Source organism: Canis lupus, chromosome 32 (genome assembly GCF_048164855.1).
Source record: "Canis lupus baileyi chromosome 32, mCanLup2.hap1, whole genome shotgun sequence".
Taxonomy (NCBI): Eukaryota; Metazoa; Chordata; class Mammalia; order Carnivora; family Canidae; genus Canis; species Canis lupus.
Window position 1 is genome coordinate 43,370,381 of NC_132869.1, and position 14,586 is coordinate 43,384,966.

General features: G+C 38.2%; 1 protein-coding gene across 1 annotated transcript in view; it reads left to right on the forward strand.

The window, feature by feature from the left end:
• The window catches only part of ETFA (electron transfer flavoprotein subunit alpha), a 77,641-nt gene that overhangs the window by 47,966 nt on the left and 15,089 nt on the right, over nt 1–14,586 (forward strand). The gene's annotated exons all lie outside the window — the stretch shown is intronic.

A 14,586-nucleotide genomic window follows, 5' to 3' on the forward strand; every position in this document is an offset into this window, starting at 1 on the left:
GAACAGGAGACATTACGACTAGCCTTGTTCACTTAGCCCAGTGTACCATACACATGCTACCATCGTCTGTGCCATAGTATAAAAAAGTTGGGAAACATTGATAGGTAACATTGTTTTGTATACATTTTTTTTTTAATTTTTATTTATTTATGATAGTCACAGAGAGAGAGAGGCAGAGACATAGGCAGAGGGAGAAGCAGGCTCCATGCCCCGGGAGCCTGATGTGGGATTCGATCCTGGGTCTCCAGGATCGCGCCCTGGGCCAAAGGCAGGCACCAAACCGCTGTACCACCCAGGGATCCCCATTTTTAAAACTTTATATCAACAGCATGTTGTGTGTGTTCTTTATGTTTTTTAGTCTAATGTTTGCGAGATTCATCCATTATATTTTAGGTAACGGTTTTTTTTAAGATTTTATTTATGTATTCATGAGATACAGAGAGAGAGGCAGAGACACAGGCAGAGAGAGAAGCAGGCACCTCACACAGAGCCCGATGTGGGACTCGATCCCAGGGCCCCAGGATCATGCCCTGAGCCAAAGGTGGATACTCAACCACTGAGCCACCCAGGCATCCCCAGGTAGCAGTTTTACTTCATTTGTGTTTCACACAAATGTATGGTGTCCTATTATATAAATATGTCATACTTTTCTCATTTCTTTAATAATAGATGCTTATTTAGTCTATAATTCTTGCTGTTACAAATAATGTAACTTGAAAATTCTTTTTTTTTTTTTCTTTTAAAGATTCTATTTACTTATTCATGAGAAACACAGAGGGAGGCAGAGACACAGGCAGAGGGAGAGCAGGCTCCATGCAGGGAGCCGGATGCGGGACTCGATCCCTAAAGTCCCGGATCACGCCCTGAGCCAAAGATAGGCGCTCAACCACTGAGCCACCCAGGCATCCGTACTTGAAGATTCTTATGTCTCCGTGTTAGTGTTTCCCTAGAGACGTATGCCTGAGAGTGAATCTGCTCAATTAGAGGAAATATCGAGTCTACCACATATCGATGAAGGGTCTACCAAAGTGGCTGTTTATACTCAGCAGTTTATAAAACTTACCTCTCATCCTCTTTGAACTTTTGTATTTTGGTTTTTTAAAATTTTGCCGTTCTGGAGATAGAAGGTGTTCTGGAGACAGTGATGATTGCACAAGAAGGCAAATATACTTAATGCTACAGAACTGTACTTAACAGTGATGAAAATGGTAAATTTTATATTATGTATATTTACCACAGTTTTGTTTTAAAAAAGCTTTGCTAGTTTGATGGGGATGAAATCTGTTTTTTCCTTTTCCCTGGTCATTAGTGAGGTATCTTTATATTCTAAATCTCCATTAATGTGGTTTTTTTTTCTCTCTGAATTTCCTGTTCATATCTTCTTGCCCATTTTTCTATTGTTTTTTTTTCTTATCAATTCTTGGAAGTTTTTAATATATTTGGGGTACTCTTTTGTTGGTTATGTGTGTTGCATACATTTTTAAATCAGTTTTTAGCCTCCTTTTAAATATGTCTTTTGATACACAGAATCTTTTAATTTTAATGTGGTTGAACTTATCTTTTTCCTTTGTAATATCTACTGTCTGTATCTTGTTTAAGGAATCTTTCCTAAGATAGGGTCATAGTGATATTCACCTGTATTTTTTTCTAAAACCTATAAAGTTTGCTTTTTACATTTTGGTTTTTAATCTACTTGCTTTGGTTTTTATGCTTGGTGTGAAGTAGGTATTGTTTTATTCTCATATGACTAACTTTTGGTTACATACTCTCTTTCTCCTCCGCCGGTCCCTAGTGTCACCTTGTACATGTTTATAGACATGGACAAGTCTATTTCTCGGGTCTCTGTTCTGGCCTATCAGTCAGATGTTTGTCATTGTACCAGTATTACACCTAAAGCTGTAATAATAAAATTATCTAGTTGGACAATTCCCCTCTCCTCTGTTCTTCTCCAGAACTGTCTTAGTTATTCTTGGCTCTCTACCATTCTCTTGCAGTTTTAGAATTAGTTTGTCAAATCCCACAATTTAAATTTTGGTTGGAAATGTAGGTTTGTCATATCAGATTTATTGTGGTTCTTGAAATTGTACACAATTACTGAAAACTCACAGAACCCAAATCTGTATTTTATTTTTATTAAAGAGAAAAATGGGACGCCTGGGTGGCTCAGTGGTTGAGCGTCTGCCTTCAGCCCAGGGCGGGATCCTAGGTTCCCGGGATCAAGTCCCACATCGGGCTCCCTGCATGGAGCCTGCTTCTTCCTCTGCTGGTGTCTCTGCCTCTCTCTCTGTGTGTGTCTCTCATGAATGAATGAATGAATGAATGAATAAATAAATAAATCTTTTTAAAAAGTACAAATTGTAGCAAATACTCAGAAGCAGAAATTCTTCAAGTGAGGAACTATGGATGCATAGATTAATTTGGGGGGTGTTGACATCTTTGCAATATTTAGTCTTCTATACAACATTATTTTTTTAGGTAGTTTATAATTTCTTTATAAATGTAGATAGGTAAATAAGAATGCAGTTTATACATTGCTTTTATTCATTTATAGATTCTTAGGTGCTGTACATAGTCATGTCTTCTGGGAATAATTCTTGGGCGTGGTACATACACAGTCATGTCTTCTGGGAATAATGAAATTTTGTTTTATCCTTTATTTTTTTTCTTACTATGTCAGCTGTGGCTCCCTGGACATTGTTAATAGAAGTGATGACGATAAACATCCTGCCTCTTATTTTTCAGTAATTTCTAATAGGTTTCATCACTAGGTATGATGTTTGCTATCTCTTTTTAGTAGGTATCTTTTATGAGATTAAAGAAATTTTCTATAATAGTTGTCATATAATAATTGTTTGCTTGAAAAAAAAAATAATTGTTTGCTTGCTTCTATAACTTCACTTGACTTCTATGTACCACAGTTTTCTCAACTATATCATGGTGATAATAGTCTCTATCTCATGGGTAATTGTAAAGATAGAATAAGTGATATGTAAAACACTTAAAACCATACCTGGCATATAGTATAAGTATGTTGGTTATTTTTATAGTTACAAGTCCTTGCTTGCTAAGAGATAATTTTTGTTTTGAAATCATGAACAGGTATTGAAATGTTATTTCTATAATTCATATTTGATAGTCTCATTGGATTTTGTGAGGACATTAATTAGTATTTATTGAGCTTACTGGAATGACTATTTGTGCTATGACCAAAATTTAATTCCAATGACTTTGTAAGCCTTGGCATATTTTATGGTAGTTCCTGTTTTACATTTTTCTCTGGATTGCCTTTTAGAAGCTCTGTTTGTGACTTAACTTTCTTACGCATCCAAACATAAGCATACCGCAGTCATTAAAGAATCTGTTACCTGCTTCCAGGGAAATGTGTTTTTACACTTAGTGCAACTTCTTAGTGGCAATAGATTACTTTGTCTATATTTTGGTATTTTACTAACAGAGCTGTGGTCTGTTTACAACTTTGAGAGTAAATGAATAGTTGCCAGGTGAGCAAGCAATTTTGGGGGATTTTCCAATAGAGGACATTTTGTTTTGGGGGTTCTCTTTTGAAAAATTCACTAATGTTGAAAAGTCTGTGTAGAAACAGACTTTATAGAGTTATTTGTATACAGCTGGGACTGAATTTATGGACTGCTCTTCTGACTTGCTAAAAAGCTAAAGACTGACAAGCCCTTTCATACTGCATTATCCAGCTTGGCTTTTAACTCCAAGAGAACTGTGTTCTCAAATTGATGCTCTGTTCCTTTGGGGTTAGTATAGAAGCATTAAATTGTACTAAAATATTCATATGTGAGTGCATTTAGCTGAAAGCAATTGATGTTCTATTCCCAAGAGGGCGGAGAGAAATGCTGTATGGACCTGCAGTCCAGAAAACACCCTAAGCATGCTTTTTAAAGGTAATTACGTGGCCTGGATGATCAGAGTCCTTACCATGAAGCTTAAAATGACAAGGGAAAAAGTTGTAGAACTTATAAACTGGGGTTAGGCACTATAAACTGTTCAGTTGTGCAGTGGCTAAAAACTTATTTGCTAAGAATTAGTTCTGATTGTATCTTTGAGTTAAAGTGTAACCAAATGATTTTCTTTATTTCTTAGCTAATTTTTATTAGACTGGTTTCTTTAAACATTTATTCCAGAGGACCAATACCAGTGAAGTTTGTTACTCACTGCTATTTTATATATAAGGTTGAAATTTTTAAGTTTTGGAGAGTGTTGAACTCTTTTTACATATATAACTGCTTAAAAGCATGCTACTGTTAGGATAAATTGACATATCTTACAAGCAGTCAATCTAGTTTAACAGCTGACATGAAAATCAATGAGTAGACAACAGATCATTATTGTAGCTGTCTTTGTGTGGTAACTTGAAAGAAAGTTATTCTAAATTTCTATTCTTATTCTAGTTATATTGTTGGTTCTTTCATGTAAATGCTAATTTGTTTTCTAATGTATAGCTTCAGATGTGATAAACATGCACATGAATGTCAGAGAAGATAAGACTGTAATACAAGGAAATGTTTATTTAATGGATAATCGATCATTTAGCATACGTGTTTCAGTCCTTTTGTTCACTTTAGGGCCAAAGATAGGAGTACTTAAAATCTTTTTTTTTTTTTTAATATTTTATTTATTTATTCATGAGAGGCGCAGAGAGAGAGGGAGGCAGAGACACAAGCCCAGGGAGAAGCAGGCTCTATGCAGGGAGCCCGATGTGAGACCCGATCCTGGGACTCCAGGATCACACCCTGAGCCAAAGGCAGATGCTTAACCACTGAGCCACCCAGGTGTCCCAAGTACTTAAGATCCTGTACAAAAGAACATTTGAACAACTTAGTCTAATCGTTATATATGCAAATATATACACACATATATAATTACCATATAATGTTATATATTGATAGTAGCAAGTCTGAAAAGGGACTTGGGAAATGGTATGGTGTTTGGGACACAGTGTATTCCATTTCCTTGAAGTGAGATTACATAGAGGGTCTCTAGTTAGGTTGGATGAATAGTAAATGTATTATTTTCTTCCTTTACCACATTACTAGCTCCACTAAAATCCTTCTAACTTTAGAAGGCACTCAAAGGAGTCTTTGTGTAACTTGGGCTGAACTTCACAACTCTGGTTGCTTTTTTTTTTTTTTAATAAACTTTACTTTTCCCCTGGTCACTTTGTAGCTCTTATGAGGTCATTGGCATAGAACTTAAGAATTTTAGAGTAAAGATCAAGAAATGTTATGCAGAAGCAATGGCCTAACTCTTATTAATTTTAGGAAGGAGACAGCTTGCTGAGGGAAGAGAATGCTGCTTGGAAGTCGGGTTCTAGTGCCATCTCTGTTTTGTGGGCCTCAATTTTTTCATAAGACAAAGTGATTACATAGATAATCTTAGGGGTCCCTTACTATTCCAAAATTCTACATAGGTATATAATAATTTAGCATGTTCTAACTGATTTAGATCAATTAAAAAACCTTGCTGACAAGAAATTTGTTAATCAAACTTTTTATTTGACCTGCTAAAATGCAAAGCTTTGTAATAGACTGATTCTATATCTGAGTGTTCTGATGGCATATACCCAAATATTTCAGTGTAAATTAATCATCTGACTAATTTTAGCAATGTATATAATAATAAACTTGGCTTTCTATTATTCCAAAAAAAATTTTTTTTTAAAGACTTTATTTATTCATGAGAGACACACAGAGAGAGGCAGAGACACAGGCAGAGGGAGAAGTAGGCTCCTTGCAGGAAACCCAACAAGGGACTCAATCCTAGGACTCTGGGATCACGCCCTGAGCCAAAGGCAGATGCTCAACCACTGAGCCACCCAAGCATCCCCCCTCCCCCTTTTTTTAAAGATTTTTCAAATATGCTTGAAGAATATTTTCCCACAATGGAAAATCTGTGAATTAGCATGGAAGCGAATTAGGTAAATACTACACATTTAATCGCAAAATAGTTGAATATTAAAAATTATATTTTATTATAAAAATTATACTAAGAAAACTTATTTCAGGTCCAATGTAGTCAATTTGCAATTAAAAAAACAGTACTAAAGGGTTAAGAGTGGAAATTTCACTTTTTCTGGCTTACATTTAAACTTTTGAATTGCAGGTCATAATACAGTTAATGTTCTTATTTTTTAAAATAATCTTTTAACTTGGGATGCCTGGGTGGCTCAATGGTTTAGTGCCTGCCTTTGGCCAGGGTGTGTTCCTGGAGTCCCAGGATCTAGTCCCATGTTGGGCTCCCAAGCCTGCTTCTCCCTCTGCTCATGTCTCTGCCTCTCTCTCTCCCTCTCTCTCTCTGCGTCTCTCATGAATAAATAAATAAAATCTCTAAAAAGAAAAAAAAAATCTTTTAACTTTACATTTGAGAAAGTGGGTTATTAAATTTGTATTTTGAATAAAAATAGTGAGGTACAGAATGAAGTAAGTATATGCTAGTGGTATAAATTGCCATCTGCTTTGGGTATACTGTAACTAGACCGTTGTGAAGAAAACAATTTACTTGGCCTCTGGGGAAAAAGGTGGGGCTGTAGAAAGAATATGGAAGCACTTAGGTCTAAAGATGAGTTTAGGATTTCAAAGAATCTTTGACTAAAAAATCCAAGCTATATATTCTCTGCCTGATCATCACCAAGTCCATCTACTGAGACATAGAATGTCCATTCATGTGAGCAACCTTCAGAGGCTAGATGAGGATTATGTTTGTTTGTTTGTTTTTTTCCCATAAACGCGTTTCTGGCTTTGCTTCTGGGCCTTTCCTATAGGTCATTTGGAACCAGGTATTGGCTTCATTGCAAAGCAGGTCAAAGTTTTTATCTGAAAGTATTAGTTTTCAGTACATGTTACTGAAATTAAATCAAACAAATTAAAACAAACATCAACAGCAGCAAATGATTTCTGAGTCTTATCTGTGAGTCTGTCTCTTTGATGGACTTGTAGCTAGTCTGTGTTAACACAATTTGGCAAACAGAGGAAATAGTTTGGCCTTTTAAATGAGCAACAGGATGAAATATAGCAAACTAATGCACCGGGGACTTGCAGTAATTAGAAAATATAGTTCGGTTAATCTACTTCTCAGAGACATTCATTATTTGCTGTGATAAATTCCATTTAACTCCTAATCTGGCATTTGTCTTGTGTATGTGTGTTATGTTTTAGCTGTAACAGTTGCTGTTTAAGATCATGCTTCTGTAGCTTTCTAAATAAAAAAGTTGAGAAAGCACTTGCCATTTTGCAAAACTCGTGCTATCTGAAGCCATCATAGGGATATTGTTTTTCAACACATAACATTGGATCTCTGAGCTCTAGAACTACTTTATAGGATGTCTTTTAAAATTTTTTATCTCTGAAGAAATGTAGTTTTTTATTTCTTCCCCAGCTCTATCTAGGAAGGGAGACTGTCAGAAAAGAAACTTTAAACCTGAGTTGTTTTTTAAATATTTATTTATTCATTCATTCATTCATGCACACATGCATGCATTCATTCACGGTAGACACAGAGAGAGAAAGAGGCAGAGACACAGGAGGAGGAAGAAGCAGGCTCCATGCAGGGAGCCTGACGCAGGACTCGATCCCGGGACTCCAGGATCACACCCCGGGCCAAAGGCGGCGCTAAACCACTGAGCCACCCAGGGTTCCCCTAAACCTGATTTTTAAAGAGATGAAGCAATATTGGCTTGGCTTGGCCTTTCTGCTACTCCACTTATATTTCATATGAACAAAAAAGTAAATGTTTAAATCTTTCCTTTCTACTTTGTTTAAAGCAGATCTGAACTTGCTGCTGGCAGAGTACTGTCCGATTCCAGAAAAAAAGTGAATGTATGAATTTACATCATAAACTCATGTAATTTCGACTTTATATATATATATATATATATATATATATATATATATATGTATGGATATTTATTTATTTATTTATTTATTTATTTATTTTTAAGATTTTATTTTTTTTATGAGACAGAGAGGCAGAAGCAGGCTGCATGCAGGGAGCCTGACATGGAACTCGATCCCGGGTCTCCAGGATCATGCCCTGGGCCAAAGGCAGATGCTCAACTGCTGAGCCACCCGGGCTGCCCTGTTTTCTTTTTAGAGCATGCAAATCTGGAGGAAGGACAGAGGAAGAAGGAGAATCTTTTTTTTTTTGTTTCATGAGAGACACAAAGAGAGAGAGAAGCAGAGACACAGGCAGAGGGAGAAGCAGGCTCCATGTAGGGAGCCTGACATGGGACTAGATCCCGCCCGCCCCCCCCCCCCCCCCCCCCCGTCACGCCCTGGGCTGAAGGTAGACACTCCCCTGCTGAGCCACCCAGGCATCCCATGGAGAGAGACTCTGAAGCAGGTTCCACACCCAGCATGGAGCCCAATTTGGGCTTGGTCTTAAGGCCCTGACTTAAAGACTAAAGACTCAAGACTTAACTGACTGAGCCACCAGGCACCCCACATATATATGTTTTATATAACCAATATGATATGTCTTAGTACCTGAATCTGGGTATGTATCTCTATAAAAAGATTGTGTTAGAATCTTATAAAGAAGGCACCTGAGTAGCTCAGTTGGACAGTCTGCCTTTGGCTCAGATCATGATCCCAGGGTTCTGGGATCAAGTCCATCATTGGGCTCCCTGCTCAGTCTGCTTCTCGCTCTGCCCTTTCCCCGACTTGTGATCTCTCTTTCTCTCTCTCTCTCTCTCAAATAAATTAAATCTTAAAAAAAAATCTTGCAGAGGTATTTACCCCAACTTTCTAAGCCAGCCAGCACTGTCTAGAAAGTTGGGCAGAATTTCTAATTTCTAACTTTATAGCTAGTACTGTATGCAGTAAAGAAACTGATAGGTATCAGTAAAAAGAAACTTTCCCAATACATTATCCCAGAAGAATTGTATCAAATTAATAACTTCCTTGAGATGGTGATGGTTGCCACTTTACAGTGGAATGTAGATGATAATTGTCTATCTTATGCTTTCTGGTTTAAGGATTTAGTGATCATTTAGTAATAATAATAACATGAATAATAACATCTAACCTATTTTAAACACTTCACATGCATTGTGTTATTTAATGATCACAGCAGTCCTATTAACTACAGTTGTTTGTCTCCATTTTACACATGAGATTTTGAGAGGTTAAATACCTTGCCCAAGAACACAGGGTATGTGGAACAGTCAGAATCCAAACCCGTCTGTTTGATCTTACTTATTTTGTTATAATAGTGATTGAATAAATGTAGTGGTTTTGTATACTTGGTAATTTTCAACTTTCTTTTTTTAAGATTTTATTTATTTATTTGAGAGAGAGAGCAGGAGCAGGGGGAGGGAGAAGGGCAGAGGGAGGAGAGGCAAGCAGACTCTTGGCTGAGCAGGGAGCCCAACAGGGATCTGGATCACAGGACCCGGAGATCGTGACCTAAGCCGAAGTCTGAAGCTCAACTGACTGAGCCACCCCGGCACCCCTCATTTTCAGCGTTCTTGAGTTGAGATCCTAACTCACGAATTTTCTTTCTTCCTCTTCTTTTTTTTTTTTTTTTTTTAAGATTTTATTTATTCATTGATGAGAGACAGAGAGAAAGAGAGAGGGATGCAGAGACAGAGGGAGAAGTGTGCAGGACTCGATCCCAGGACCCTGGGATCATGACCTGAGCTGTAGGCAGACGCTTAACCGACTGAGCCACTCAGGCAGTCAGCTCACTCATTTTCTATCATCCTTATTTCCTAATATAAAAATTTTAAAACTATAAATTTTTCTGATATACTTTGCCTTTTTTTGGTGTTTCATTCCAAGTATTTTTAAATTTTTATTTAAAAACTTTTCTAGGGGGATCCCTGGGTGGCGCAGCAGTTTGGCCCCTGCCTTTGGCCCAGGGCGCGATCCTGGAGACCCGGGATCAAATCCCACATCGTGCTCCCGGTGCATGGAGCCTGCTTCTCCCTCTGCCTATGTCTCTGCCTCTCTCTCTGTGTGTCTCTCATGAATAAATAAGTAAAATCTTTAAAAAATAAAAATTTTTCTAAAAAATCATTATTTAGATACTTTTTTTTTGAAAAGTGTGTTTTTAAGGACGAATTTGCAAGTCCTTCTAGAGCTTTAAGAAAAATTATAGCTTACAAGAGGACAAAATTTGATAGTGTCTTTTCAGATTATAAGTTTACTATATTAAGCCAATAGTTTTCATCTGCCTCTGGCTTTCTTATAATGGTCCACACTACCTAAAATTTGAGACTCTTGGCTGCTTGCTCTCTTGTTTAACCTTTCATGCTGGTCTTCAGCTTTGTTAGACTGCTGATTTTTCTTTTCCTTCAGTTGTCAGAGTTTAAAACCTATAAATGATCTTCTGAGTCCATATAAGCAAAGCAGACACATTAGACTAATGTCATTTTATCTTTAGATCGACTGTCAGACCATGTACCCTTGTAGAGTTTACAAGAAAGCTGCTCTTTAGCTTATTATAGAATTATCTTGGATCTGTGCTATCCATTGTGGTAACCACGAAGCTACATGTGGCTGTGAGACACTTGAGATGTCATTAGTCTGAATTGAGATTGCATTGTTAATATTAGTTTCACTTGTTTTCTTACTTTAATGTGGCTAATAGAAATTTAAGAATTAGATATGTGTCTCACAATATAAATATTTTTTGCAGTTAACAGTGTTAGACAAAAATCACGATGTGCAAGTAAGAGACCACTTTCTCCTTAGCTTCTTCTGCACTAAAGTCTCTGGAGAGTAAGACCCAGATAATACCCCTTGGAATTCCAGGTTTCTGGCGCAAGGTTTCGGTTGAGCAGGAGTAATGTTCATTCTTTCCAAAGAAAGTAACCAAAACTCAAGTCACCTATCAGAATATTCGACCATATTGATTCCACAGGTTGGCTGAATTTCTGTAAGAGTGCTTTAGATTTCATCCCAGTCATCTTTCTGTTCGTCAGACACAAAGGTTTATTATTAAATTAGGACCAATAAAACCTACTTTTAAAATCTTGTTTTGAAGAGAAAAAAAGAAAAGCTTGTTTCGTCTAAAGGACTCAGGGAGCCAGAGAAGATGGGATACGCTGCAAAAGTGGGTTCCTGTTTGGCGGGGGTAGAAATGACTACAGAGGAATGTCCTCCCCCATTTGCTTCCTGCTTCCCTAGCCCTTTGCACTTCTCAGTGGCGGGTACTGAAAGCATTTGCACGGGAGACCAGAGCTTTGTCATACTTTGATTTATTTCCCCCTGGTTGGATTATAGACTTCTGTTATTTTACCTTCATCTATGTTGTTAGACTGTGAGCGTCTTGAGGACGAAGAGCCCCGCTTGTCTCTACAGGACCTGTGAGGTGTAGCAGCAGTATCAGCAAGGCTCAAATCATAGTTAACTAGTGTCTCTCTCTCAACTTTTTCCTGTTACGGCATGTGTAGAAAATTACAGCATTTGTACCGCAGCGGATTCTGGCTCCCCTGCACTTCTAGTCCATACACATTTTTAGTATGAATTAGGAGAAAAGTACCCCTTTCTCAAGTTAACTGCATTGCCATCTGTTGGAAGATTACTGTAATAAAAAGGAGTTCTGTAATGAGGATGATGTAAGTGCTGCCTCCTCCCGAGCTGTTCAGTGTACACGGTAGCTCAGCTGGACGCTTGGCCGTGAAGCCACCCCAGGAGCCCAGCCGGCCACCCAGTGGGCCGAGAGAATCAATATTTGAGCAAACCTCAAGGCACGCAGTGTCTTAGGATCCTGGGTACTGTGCTAAGGACTGCAGCCTCACCGAACCCTTTGAGGTAGGGTTCTCAGCTGGCCCACGGTCCCGTGTCTATCAGGTGGCTGAGCTGGAATTTGAACGTAGGCAGGGAGATTCTCGAGCCTCGGCTCCTAAGCACAGTGATACCCTCCTCTTGCAAGCTGGGTGCAGCAGTTCCCAAGCCCTAGCCCTGTGTTCACCTCAGCCCACTGTAACCTGTTTAGAGCCCTGCCCCGAGTTCTTTCAATGAATCTACGGTATAGTCTTTTTGGATTTTGACAAAGAGGGATTTGTGCCGCCCTCTGCTGGTCCTTGTTTCTGTTGAACTAAGTGCTGTCCCTCCTTCGCGTCTCAGAATAACCTCTGGTCCTCTTACTGCCCTGGGGGCTTTGCGTCTTCCTTTGCAGTGTTGCCTGTTCCTGTTCGTGGATCCATCTCACTTCTAGATTCCCTCCCTTTGTTAAGGCTCCTAGGATTTCATCTTAAGGACTCTCCTTACTTTTCTCTTTGCTCCTTCTGTTAATCCTACCTCTTTTTGAGCCCTTAATTGCTGCTCCCTCCAACATCACATCTGATTTTCTATCCAAATTATCTTGCTTACTATCTGATTTTAGAAGGTAAGTGCCTCAGGGCAGGGACTGCCTTGTTATGTTGTGAAGCAGGGTCTAAAGTGCTCCATAAATTAGCATCTGTGGAGAGTTTTATACATACTAATTATTATTATTGAAATACAGAAGTGCTTTCTAAGCCATAAGGAAACATCCTAAGATAATAGTCTAATTGCCTGTACATGTTTTTTAAAAAAGAAGAAAAAAAGTCTCTCTTCCTGCCTAAGAGAGCTATCAGATCTCATAACAGATCTCAGAACAGCAGCCCAAATCCCAGGACTCTTTCTGGTTATTGTTTCAGCGTCTTTATATTTATTCAGAGAACCATGTTTGTAAGACAGCAAAATGAGGCCCTGTTGGCCATGTGAATCCATTTGGATCACTTATCCTGGTCGGAAAGGCAGGAATGGCCCTTTGGTTTGCTTTAGCCCAGAATCCTTTATTTCCTTAGTGACATTTATGGTTAAAGTCAATGGTACTCATTTCTCAGGGGGTTTAAAGTAAATTTCATTTATGTTATATTTATGTAGATGTTTACTGCCAGGATGATCAACATTTTTTATTAGCATTTTATGATGCAAATGGAGCTTTTAAGACTTGTTGAATTTTAATGTGGCCATGTATGTTAGAAGGACTCATTTATAGAACTATTGATCTTTTCCAATGCTTGCTTTGAGAGTGTACTGGAAGAGTGGCTGGTGAGACAGTTTTCTGTCTGGATGTTTGTCTTTCTGAATAACTTGCTTTGGAGATTTTGTTGGCCTGGTTTTCCTGAATGTGAGATTTAGTAAGTATATTTTAATTGACAATTTAATGATGGTCCTTTTATTAAAGAAATGCTAGTTAGAGTAAACTGAAATGATGTTAAAATTATCAGTTGAAGTTACCTATAAATGTTACATAAAGAATAGTGGTGCTTTTTCAAAGAAAAGAAGCTTGTTTATCTCATGGCAGTGGCCATGCCTGATGAGAAGTATAGTATCAGGGCCTTATTGCATTGTTCAGATGTATATGGTCGTGACAGACACACTGCATATGTTTAAGATAGAATCATGGAGCCATGGGAATGTGTTTTATCCTTACCCATACATTTTACTTTCTATCTACCGCCCAAGACGGTTTTTTTTTTAGGCCAAATTGTACCTACTTACCTTTAGGCTTTTAGGTGGTAACTGTAGAGCAAGTTGAATTGGAAAACAAGCCCACCTCATTTTCAGAAGATTTAACTCACTTTGGGGACTAAGTTGTTTCCTTTTACAGGGTACACAGTAGTATCTTGCTGCTTTAGAAGCAGTTAGACGCTTTATGCCTTAGAGATAAGGCCCGGGCATATCCCATCCCCTGGCCTGGTCCTGTTGAAAAGAGTTACAGGATTCCAGCTGCGTAAGAGCTGAGGGATCATCTGCTCTAATGGTTCTTACCCTGGCTGCACATTAGAGTATCCTGGGGAGGTTTTTTAAGAAGTTCCAGTGTTGGGGCTATACCCCCTGTTTACAGTTGGGAAACAGAGGAAGAAATTGGTTTTTATTCATATTGAGGAGAGACTAGTGTCAGTTGTGACAAAACCATAGCATCAGTCTGGTTATGTGGTAGGGGAACCCCCTCCCCAAGGCAGGACTTGCTCAGCTTATGTGTGGGGAAACGTTTTTCAGTTAAAGCCTTAATTATGTTTAGTAGACAGAATGAAGCAGCTAAGCTCCATTAAATTAAGCATTTATTAGTTTTCCAAACATGGACACTTTATAAACTTTTCAGATAAAGGGGCAGAGAGCAACAGCCAGTAGTCATTCTCTTTGTTATTACTGGGGGCAGAGGATCAGGAGGTACAAAGATTATCATTAACCTTTTCTTAGAAACAACAGTCTGAGGCCCTTTTAGTAAGAGCTCGAAATACAGAGATTTAGCCTATTCCTTCAAGAACTTTGTATTTCTTAGGGAGATTGTGTGTGCACGTGTGTGTATGTCTGTGTTTAGAACCTCTTGAGGCTGATTTGTACTTTTGTTTTTTTCTAAATACGAAGTTTAAGAAGTATATCAATTATCATTTTACAAATATCCTTTTATGAGAAGGCAAACAAGTCAAAATATATTTTATTTTTATTTTATTTTTTTAAGATTTTAATTTATTTCTGAGAGAGAGAAAGAATGAGGCAGAGACACAGGCAGAAGAAGAAGCAGGCTCCATGCAGGGAGCCCGATGTGGGATTCGATCCTGGGACTCCAGGATCACACCCTGGG